The sequence below is a fragment of the Pleurodeles waltl genome, chromosome 4_1, assembly GCF_031143425.1.
Source record: "Pleurodeles waltl isolate 20211129_DDA chromosome 4_1, aPleWal1.hap1.20221129, whole genome shotgun sequence".
NCBI lineage: Eukaryota > Metazoa > Chordata > Amphibia > Caudata > Salamandridae > Pleurodeles > Pleurodeles waltl.
This window is the reverse complement of record NC_090442.1, coordinates 995,234,558-995,245,417: the sequence shown is the minus strand read 5'-3', so window position 1 is coordinate 995,245,417 and position 10,860 is coordinate 995,234,558.

Sequence of the window (10,860 nt, the reverse complement as noted above, 5' to 3'; positions counted from 1 at the left end):
CCAAATATGGCAGCAATAAAGAATACAGCATTTTTATTCTCTTCATAGTGCAGCAACATTAAAACATATATATGGCCAACTTGTTTCAACAATATGCCTTTGACTGGGCCTCAGGCATCAGTGACAGACCTCTCTTTATCACATAGTCCCTCTTTGGTTTCCTGTGGCCCAGCCACTAGACCGCTACACACAAAAGCTCCTTTATCTCAAAGAGGCCCAACTCGTCCTCCATTTTTCCATTCATGTATTTCATTATCATAGTCATTGTAGGCAAAGTAAGAAATTCCGGCAGAGAAACAATCTCAATATACATCTACAATATGACAAGATAATCAATCAAGGCAATTTATATAGATCTCAACAAATCATATTGTCCTAATTAATGCAAAAAATATGAAAATTGTACAAAATCTTGCTAAAGTGACAACATGCAGAATTAGCATCAAAGTACAAAGTGAACAATGGCATAGCAAAGTCGATATCAAAATTCAAGTAAACACCATGAGTGTGCAAAAAAGAGAGTACACCGGGCTAGCAGCAATAAGAACAGTGCAAAACATGCAAAGATGTTAAAGTGCAAAGTGCTCATGGATGTTAAACTACAGACCGGCATAGCCCTTAAAACTGTAAATTAATATATATAACACTGAAAAGATGGTATGAAATCACATAAACATCATGAATGTGCAAAAGAGAGTATACCGAGCTAGCAGAAATAAGAGAAGTGCAAAACATGCAAAGATGTTAAAATACAAGCTCTCATAAATGTTGAAAGTGCAAGTTAATATATTAGAATGGATAGAAATGGTACAAAAACTTGCATTTGTGTTGGATGATAACGCTAACAAAATCATTCAAAATACAGATCATTATAATCATGGTAGTGTTAGCACAGGATCACCAAACATAGACAAACGCGCAAACCTTGCATATATGCTTAAAAATGCAAATTTCGTCCAGATGTTAAAATTCAAGTGTATGTCAAGCTAGCATCAATAAGAGAAATGCAAAACATGCAAAGATGTTAAAGTGCAAGCTATCATAAACGTCAAAAGTGCATGCCAATATGTTTGACACAACTAAAAATTGGTGTAGAAACTGGTATTCGTGTTGAATTGTTAAAGCTAACATAATCATTCAAACTACATATCATTATGATCATGGTAGCTTTCACACAAAAGGACCAGACATAGGAAAATGTGCAAACCTTGAATAAATATTAAAAAGTGCAAACCTTGCATATATGTATCTTAAATCCTTGAAGACATATCCAAAAAATACACTTGCCTAGATGTTAAATGCAAAGTTAACACTAAAGACAAACACCAATATAAGCAAAGCCAAGTAATGCCAATCCTAATAGGAAAGTCATCATAAAGGACAGGATAAACAAATCATAAATGGACATGTAACTCAGCATCAATATTATGGCCCCATGGGACCTCAGTGCCCCGCATTAAGATCATTCGTGACTACTCTCTTCTTAATTCCTTTTCTTTGTTCCCGCTCAGTGGGTGCACCTTGACATTGTATTGAAAACTCACTAAAGAGTGCTCAAAATGGGAGGCCGTGGGATAACTCTTATCACCATGTTTGATAGTACATATTTGCTGTAAAATACGTAATTTCAATTTGTTGATCATACTCCCAACATATTGTATCCCACAGTCACCTTGCAGAACCTGAACAACATATTCAGTGTTGCAGGTAATTTTCTCCTTAATCAGGACTTCACGGTCCTCAAACATATGAAACACCGTCTGGTTTACTCAATTTTTACAGGCTTTACGTGAGTTGCAGTTAATGAAGCCTTTAGTATTTTGCTGCAGCCAATCTATGCTCACCTTTGGAGCCAAATAAATGCTTGTTAATATGTCACCAATAGATCTAGCTCTTTTAGAAGTAATGTGTGGGCCTATTTGACTAATATCCCTGAGCTGCTCATCCTTGCTGAGTACATGGCAATTCCTTTGTATTATAGTTCTTATTTGAGAATCCGCCTCACTATATCCTAAAAACAAACGTTTCACATTGTCCTGTTCACTTTCTGATTGTTCCTTTTGTCAAGAAAGCACCTGATCCCTTCGTTTCTCCATCACCCTAAGTTTTGCATCAGTTAAAGCACTTAGTGGGCAGGCCCTCATCAAGAATCTAGCAAACATTCTATCAATCTCGTGTTTAATCCCCTCATTTACAGAACAGATTCTTCTTGCCCTTAGCATCTGACTCTATGGAATACTCCACTTTGACACCTCAAAGTGCCCACTATTAGCATGTAATATTAAATTAGTTGCAGTAGGTTTTCTATGAATTCTTGTGCCCAACTTTCCATCCAACACGTTAAGCTCAACATCTAAGAAGTTACAATGAGATAAACTCCCTGCACTAGTAAACCCAATATTATAGAGTTTACAATTCAATCTCTAATAAAATCAATAAGCTCTGTCTCACTTCCCTTTCACAACACAAACAGATCACCTATAAATCTCATCCGCAATGCCACCTTTTCCATGTATTGATCACTGTCCTCAACAAAGGCAATCACCTTCTTCCACTACACCACGAATAAACTAGCGTAGGTGGGTCAAAGGAGGTGCTCATCACTGTTCTCTGTTGCTGCAAGTAATACCTATTTTTAAAAATGAACACATTGTGTGAGAGACAGTAACTGAGCATATCAATGATCATCTGAGTGTGCTCCAGCTGGTCTATAGGTGTATCCCTGAGAAATAATCACACACTTTTACCCCATGTTCATTGTGTATTGATGTATATAAGGGTTCAACATCCAATGCCACCATAATATATTCACCTCACCATGGGAGCTGATCCAACTTCCATAAAAAAGTTGTTCAAGTCTCTCAGGTAAGATAGTAATCCAGTTACATAATGCTGAAGATGTAAATCCAAATATCATATGGTATTTTCCAGCAGTGACCCAATTGAGTTCACAATAGGCCTACCAGATGGCACCCTCACATTCCTCTGTTTTTTATGGAGAAAATAAATAGTGGACATCCTTGCATGCTCAACCCTCAAATATTGGTACTCGTCCTAGTCTAAGAGGTCATGTTCATACCATTGTTTTAATTTAGAATTCTCTTTGCTTCCATAAGGTATGCCTCTTGGTCCATAAGAACAATATTACCACCTCCCCTTTGTCCGATGGTTTAACTATTGGTAAGGAGTTATTCTCTAATACTGTAAGGTCCCGCCAATCTTTGTGTGAAAATTTACTTTTCTTTGCTCCTCCCCTTTTATCAGGCCACCCCTTTCATAGGCTATTCAATTCATCAATCTCCAACTCATGAAATATATCGACCCTCTTGCCTGGTGGTAGCTGTGGACAATATTTAGATTTTGCTTTCAGCCCACTAGTCACTGTACAGTGCGTCACAAATCCAATTGCATTAAGGGTGTCCTTCTGGGGCATGGGAACAAGGGCATCCTTCTCCACAGATTCACTGCCCACGTTTCCCCTATTGTCCACTTCTTGCGCTTCCATTTCGCAATTGGAAATTCCAGATTGCAGCTGAGGGTCCGCATCTGCCAGTTCATAAATATCCAATATTCCCAGAATGTCTGCTATCCTCAACTTGGAGGGAGCTACAACAGGTCCCCTTTCCAGTACCATTCCCTTTGATTTTGTTAGATGGTATTTATGTAATTAATATACAGAAAGTTCTGTTCTAACGTCAGTAAAGTCTAGGGCTGTGGTGGGACAGAGGGTCAGACCTAGGTTCAGTATTCTGTCCTAGTCAGGTGCTAAAACTGTAGATGAAATATTCACAACCAGAGAGGGACTATTAACCGAGTCGAATCCCCCTGAATCCTCTATTTCTGCCCCCTGTTTTGGCCCTGTCCTCTTCCTATTGCCTCTTCTGGTCCTGCATTGCCTTTGTACACACCTCTAAGGTTTTAGGTTTAGGGTTGGATAGTGGTTTAGGGATTGGTAGGGGTATAGGGTGGTAAAGGTATTTTAGGGTTTAGGGATGGATAGGGGTATAGGGTGGTAAGGGCATTTTTAGAGTTTAGAGGAGGGTATTGGTAAAGGGAGATAAAGGAAGTTTTTGACTTCAGGGGTGTGTAGGGGTATAGGGTGGTAAGGGTATTTTTACGGTTAAGGTATGGGTAAGGGTATAGGGTGGTTAGGGTTAAGGGTTGGTAAGGTTATTGGCTGGTAAGGGTAATTAGAATGTGTATATATATATATATATATATATATATATATATATATATATTTATATATCATCAGAAAAAAAAACCGACTTATCAAGGCTGATTTGCAGCGGTCTTGATATGGGATCGGGAATCCCATTAATATTTTAATCAATATATCTCACCCAAATAGGACAAGAAATCAAGACGCAAAATGGACAGTTCCAAAATATATTAAAAGAAAGGAAAATGGTCCTCCTCCCAACGCGTTTCAGACGTAGCCTTGTTCACGGATGGGGGAATACTCCATACAGCAGACATAAATACAAATACATAGACCTGTGACACAGCTCTTTATGTCTGCTGTATGTAGTATTCCCCCATCCGTGAACAAGGCTACGGCTGAAACGCGTTGGGAGGAGGACCATTTTCCTTTCTTTTAATATATTTTGGAACTGTCCGTTTTGCGTCTTGATTTCTTGTCCTATTTGGGTGAGATATATTGATTAAAATATACATATATATATAGACATACACACCTTATTAATACTTACCTTAAATAGACTATCAATTTCGTGGTAAAGGCATGCAGTGTAAACGTGAAGGCATCACACAAAAATGTATGGTAAAAACATGTGTGGTAAAGGCTTGTGTTGTTTTAACACATTGTGATTTAATACAACCATCTCTCCTCTGTGACTAGTTTGGCGCATCCAGATTCTGAGTGTTATGAGGGTTATAGGTATAAGTGTGACAGCGCACATTGGCCCCTGAAAACAGTAGACACACACAGCTGTTGGCATTTTATTTAAACACTGTTTATTACATACAATTAGCAAACAAACAGTGTCTGTCGAAATGAAGGAAATTATTTGTGGAATCTCAGCAGTCAGGTAGAATACGATGAACTTTAGAAAAACCCAAAGCATTTTATATCTCACATCCTTCCAGCCTGCAACCAATTAGTCGAATCACTAATTAATAGTCATTTATATATCCACCAACTCTCAGGTCACTTTATACCCCTTTCCCCAATAATTCTCTATGGAGAGAATGGTGTGCAGTCTTTCACGTTTGCACTGCACAGAACGAAGAATATCAGAAACTCATTTGAAAGGCAAGCAAATGAATCCAATCTTGCTTACTTCTTCCTTTCAGATTTGTTCTGTGGGAGGCTGAATGACCTTCCCATGCTAATTACTACATGTAGCTCTCCTGGCATCAGAATAGACGATTTCTTTCCCCTGTGTTTCTGTTATTTTTGTTAGGGTGACAACCTGCTGCAAAAGTAATAATATGGCAATCTAGCACACTTTGTTAGCTATAATCTGTATTTAAAGTATTAGTTCTCTAGGCCCCAAGCCTTACACAGACACACCATCAAGAGTTAGCCTGCCTCATATTTGTCATTCAGTAAAGCCTGAATTAGCTGTAAAATGTATGCATTATCAGGAAAGCCCTGACACGTATTCCAGATATTGTCCCTCCACTTCGACCAGCGAATCAGTCATAGTGAATCAGATTTATGCTTCTCCACTCTGATTTACTCACACATTATGGGGGCATCTCCCAAGCTTTTGATTTTATGTGTTTTACCAGTAAGAGGCCACCGAATTGCTTTAAAATGATAGTGTGGGCCTTTTCTGCACAAAGATTTTCAATAAAATATGCTTGACATGCAGCATCAGAAAGCAACAAGGCCTACATCTATGAAGGCAAAGTGTGGCGCACTACCAATGTGAAGGGATAAACGCTGTATTGATCAAACAAATGGCCTAGAAGTAAAACAGTGAGTGATTGCTCTATGAGTTGGTGCTGCAGTAGGCTAGGCAGCTCGCGGTGCAAACTAAACAAGAACACAAAGGATTGATTTAATAGTGTTGAAAATAACTATTTTCTGATATTTAATGGGAAGGAAACTTACACCAACCTATTTTTAAATTCAGTTGTATTAATATTTATTTCCATGTGTATCACAATCAGAGGCATTCTTGGAGTAAATCAGTGCAAGGCAGATACAGTGACCTTGGCTTTGCTCAATATTTATGACCATTTTCATTGATCTGAAGCATGTAATCTATGCTGATTATGATAACTACGAGAAGATATTGCCCTGGAAAGAGGTCCAACACTGATCAACGTCACTTGAAGGAAAATAGCTTCGCAACCTCGGTAATAACCATAAATGGGACGGTATTATGAAACCGAAATCAATAGAAATCCTATTCAATTAATAGTTTACTGCTGCCTACTTTTAAAGCAAATAGCATGTCAGATATTCAAATGTTCTGGAAATCCTATCAATAGTGTGATTAAGCACTGTGGTGATGTCAATGAATACCAGCTCCTCCTTTGGCATCAGTGGTTCAGTGTTTGATATATTAATACTTACCTACATGCAAAGCACTTGTGGGTAGCAATGAGCTGCAACGCCTTCACATACGTAGTCACAACAAACACAGCTTTCTCTTAGCCGAAACAAAAAAATCCATTAAGCACTTTACGTGATATGGCCAAGTCACATAAAATCTTAAGGTAGTCCTAGGTTTACTCAAATGGTTTACGTGGATATGCAGATTTATGGGAAATGCCCCTCAGAAACCTTTTCAACCTTTCTCTTATTTTTTTCTCAAAACTGAAATTTAAATACAGTCTCCCCATAGACAAAAAAATGTTTCTGTGGCTTTTTCCTCACTCGTTTTCATACATTCTCATGGGTTAGTCGCACTAAAATAAGGACACAAACTGAGCTGTGATCACAGCTTAGCTATATTTCTGAATACTTGCAAAATTTTGAGTTTTGGGGTTTTCATCAACTTCCCAAGAGCCACCCACTCTCCTGGCAACCTCCCACTTGTAAGGCCTTTGTAATAATGTCTTTGAAACATATTTGCTGCTGGATTGAATACAATGGCAAGGAAATGTTGGCATTTAAAGATGTCATACAATTAACTTTCACTCAAGCAGTGACTTGTGACTGAAGGTAAATAACAAGGAACGACGTGTGAGGGGTCGAGGGACAGCAGACACAAACAGGAAACTGAGGGACAGGCGGGAGGTGATGGGGACGGCAGTGCAAGCCGATTCAAAGCGCCATAGTCACCATGAGAATGAGTGTGAAGGAGAGTCACAGCAGAAAAAAATTGTTCGCTCATATAGAACGTATCGATAATCCATGTAACAGGGTCAGTCTGCAAGGCAGTAGCAAAACCGCCCCAAGGCGGGACAAGTGTAAAGAATTTACCAACGCCCTCAAGGGGTTTTTAATAAGGAAAGTCATTGAATGAATGAAAGTGATGGGTGTGGCATGGGCATTGTTAAAAGCCCACAAAATATAAAACAGGTGGAAATGCTTGTGCACTCGGCCTAACAAGGAGTGTCATTTAGAATAGAACCACATGGTTGAACATTGACCTTTGCCACAAAGAGAGAACATATTACAGCCATGAAGCACACAAACATATTCCCATAGTGCAATCTTTACTTCAGCATATCTTCAGGTTTGGCATAAAAGGTGCATAAATAGTTCCATGCAGTGACAAGAGACAGCCACTAGACAGTTTTTTGCGTGTGTGTGTGTGTGTGTGTGTGTGTGTACATATATTTATTTATTTTAGAGTGGGGTGGGACTTTAAAATGCAGAGAATAAATGGAGAAACAGGTATTCTGGACCAAGACTTAGATCTTCACATTACTTGAGGTTCAGTTGTCATAAAAATGCTACCTATCCAATGTCCATGTTTCAACCTCAATGTATAACTTGTAAGATCATCAGGCCCACAAACAATACCAGAAGCATATGAGGCTCCTGAAAAACAAAACGGAGAAAACCATCCTGAAACGGGGGTGTAAGCAAGGGGTTTGAAAAGATGTCTAAAATTTCATAATGAGAGTATCTCCCATTCTGGTAAGTAGTCTAAAAATATGTTGTGAAATGGCTGCATACACTAAAAGGTATGTAACGAGTAAACAAATTAAAAAATGCCCCCCTTTAAAAGAAAAAGGAAATATGGCAATAATGCTGTTAACACTACGAGTAGCTTACCTTCAGTTAATGGCTGTGAGAAATGTGGGAAGATCAAACCAGTTGCAGAATAAAAGATCAGTAATGATTCTTGCAAGCAGGATGAAATCAAAATTAATGCTCTAATCACATCATAAAGGTTATATGTGCATAATGATAAAATATAAGGGGGCGTAAAACACTTCCTCAAGGTTCCTTCAATAACTGCCACCTGGCGTCACAGTCGCCTACAACAAAGTCATTCCATGATTTGGAAACAAGCAAATGCATCCTGACGGAGGAAAATCCGCTGTAAAGCTGCTATACTGCCAATAGGCAGGTGAAAAAAGAACCAACGAAGGCGTTCTGATGCCACCATGATGGTTAAATGCTTTGGCTTTGTCCATAACTGATAGTCATAATCAATCGGATGTTTCAGGCGTTGCTGGATTTCACCGTTCACCAAATGAAATAATGTGTCTGAAAAAGGTATTTTGAAATGGCTGGCACATGACACACAGCACACCACCAACAGAATAAACAAGTAATGGAGAAGAAACCATATAGAAACATCTTACTCAGCCAAAAATGTTGGCAATAATATATCTGGGTGAAAATCAGGAATACAGAAATAGGGAATAAAGACTGCAGGACAGTCATTCATATAATTAAGCAACAGACTCTACTATAGTCAAGGACACCACAAACATACAACAAAAAGAATGTAATTGTAATAGCATGAAAAAAGTTCTTCAGAGTAAAATATAAAGTGGGGCGTTGGTGCTTATACCGAGGTTCGTTCCTCACACCTGTTTGGTCTGCCTGTCCCCATGAAACTGAGGGAAGGGCAAGAGGTGCTCAGTGACGGCAGTGTGAGCCGATTCAAAGTGCCAGGGCCGCCATGAGCAGGATCGTGAAGGAAAGATGCAGAAGAAAAAAGTAGCCTGCTCACATAAAACGTATCAGCAAACGTGCGATAATCCATGTAACAGAGTCAGTCTACAAGGCGGTAACAAAACCGCCCCAAGGCGGAACAAACCTAAAGTATTTACCAAAACCCTTAAGGGATTTTTGAAAGGCAAGCCCATAAATGAATAAAAGTGATGGGTGTGACATGGGTGTGGTTGAAAGCCCACAATACTACAACAAGTTGGAAGTGCTTGTGTGCTCAACCTAAAAATGACAATTCTTAAGTAACTACAACACATTTTACATAAACAACTTATTAGGATGCTCACAGGATTTTTCCCGATTCGTGTTCTTTGTTTCTGTTTTTTTAGCTTATACTTTCTGGTTCAGATTTCCGGTATATAGATCCAATCTGTTTTTAAAGAATGTAAGCGGCCATTTCTAAAGCTGTCAATTTAGAAAGTTTATTAGGCCAATCCTCTATTTTAATATGTCAATATTTTCCAATAATGTAAAAATATTTACTTGACTAACTTAATAGCATTAAGCAGTCTTGTGAAGTAATGTTAGAGAAATTATTAAAAATAACTGCCTTATCAGTAAGTTGCACTTTCTGGCCAATTCTTTCCAAGATCACTGCCCTAAAGGATTTAGGCCCACATTTCAACATTGGCGGGCGGCAAGCGCCACCCGCCAAGTTGAAACCGCCGGGCGGCCGCCAATGCAGCCACACTCCCACAGTGTCTATTTTGAGATCCCTGCTGGATCGGCGGGCGGAAACCTGGTTTCCGCCTGTCGGCCCAGCAGGGATCTCGGCCGCAACACGGGAGCCAGCTCCACATGGAGCCGGCGGTGTTGCGGCTGTGCGACGGGTGCAGTTGCAGACAGTGAAAAGCCCCATGGGGCCGTGGCAGGGGCCCCCAGGGGCCCCGCGACTCCCCTTTCCGCCAGACTTTTCATGGCGGTTCATACCGCCATGAAAAGGCTGGCAGGAAGGGGACTCGTAATCCTCGCTTGCAGCGCTGCCCAGGGGGATTACAAACGCTGGTCCCGGCAGTGTGACCGCTGCGCTTCCGCCGCGGTCGTAATTCCCAGGAAAGCACCGCCAGCTTGTTGGCGGTGCTTCCGACAAAACTACCCTGGCAGTCAAAGACCGCCAGGGTTGTAATGAAGGCCTAAGTCTTTACGAGTCAAACATTGCTTACTATTGCCCCCATCACACTTACTTCTCTATTTGATATCAGAGTTAAGTAACTTTAATCTCTCATCTGTCCCGTTGCCTAGTATAATCGGTTAAAAAGATTTGCTGAGCTAGGGTTTGATTTACAATTTGGCTCAGAGGTTACTCTGCCACAAGCATGCCGGATTACAACTGGATTATATCCTATGGCCCAAGTCATAAAGCAAATGGGACATTAGAGGCCTTTGGATAAAATATTGACTAGCAAATATTGTGATACCAAAATATCATGTAAAAAATATCAGGATGTCTAAAATATCATGGACAGTTGCACTGAAGGTAAAAAAATTGTTTGAAGTGTTTTAATATAATTGCAAACAATATTGTTAGATATAATATTGTATAGAATAGGTGTTATGTGTTATTGTTTGTGTATTTAATTGTGTTTTGTTTTCTTTTAGTTTAAGTTTGATGATGAGTGTCTCTAATAAACTCTTTTTATGTATGTAAATTGAGATTTTTAAAAAGTTTTATTAATGTGTATAATTCATTTTTATGTTATTGTGTTATATTAGCAGAATGTTGGGTTTTTAGTGGTTAGATGTGGGAA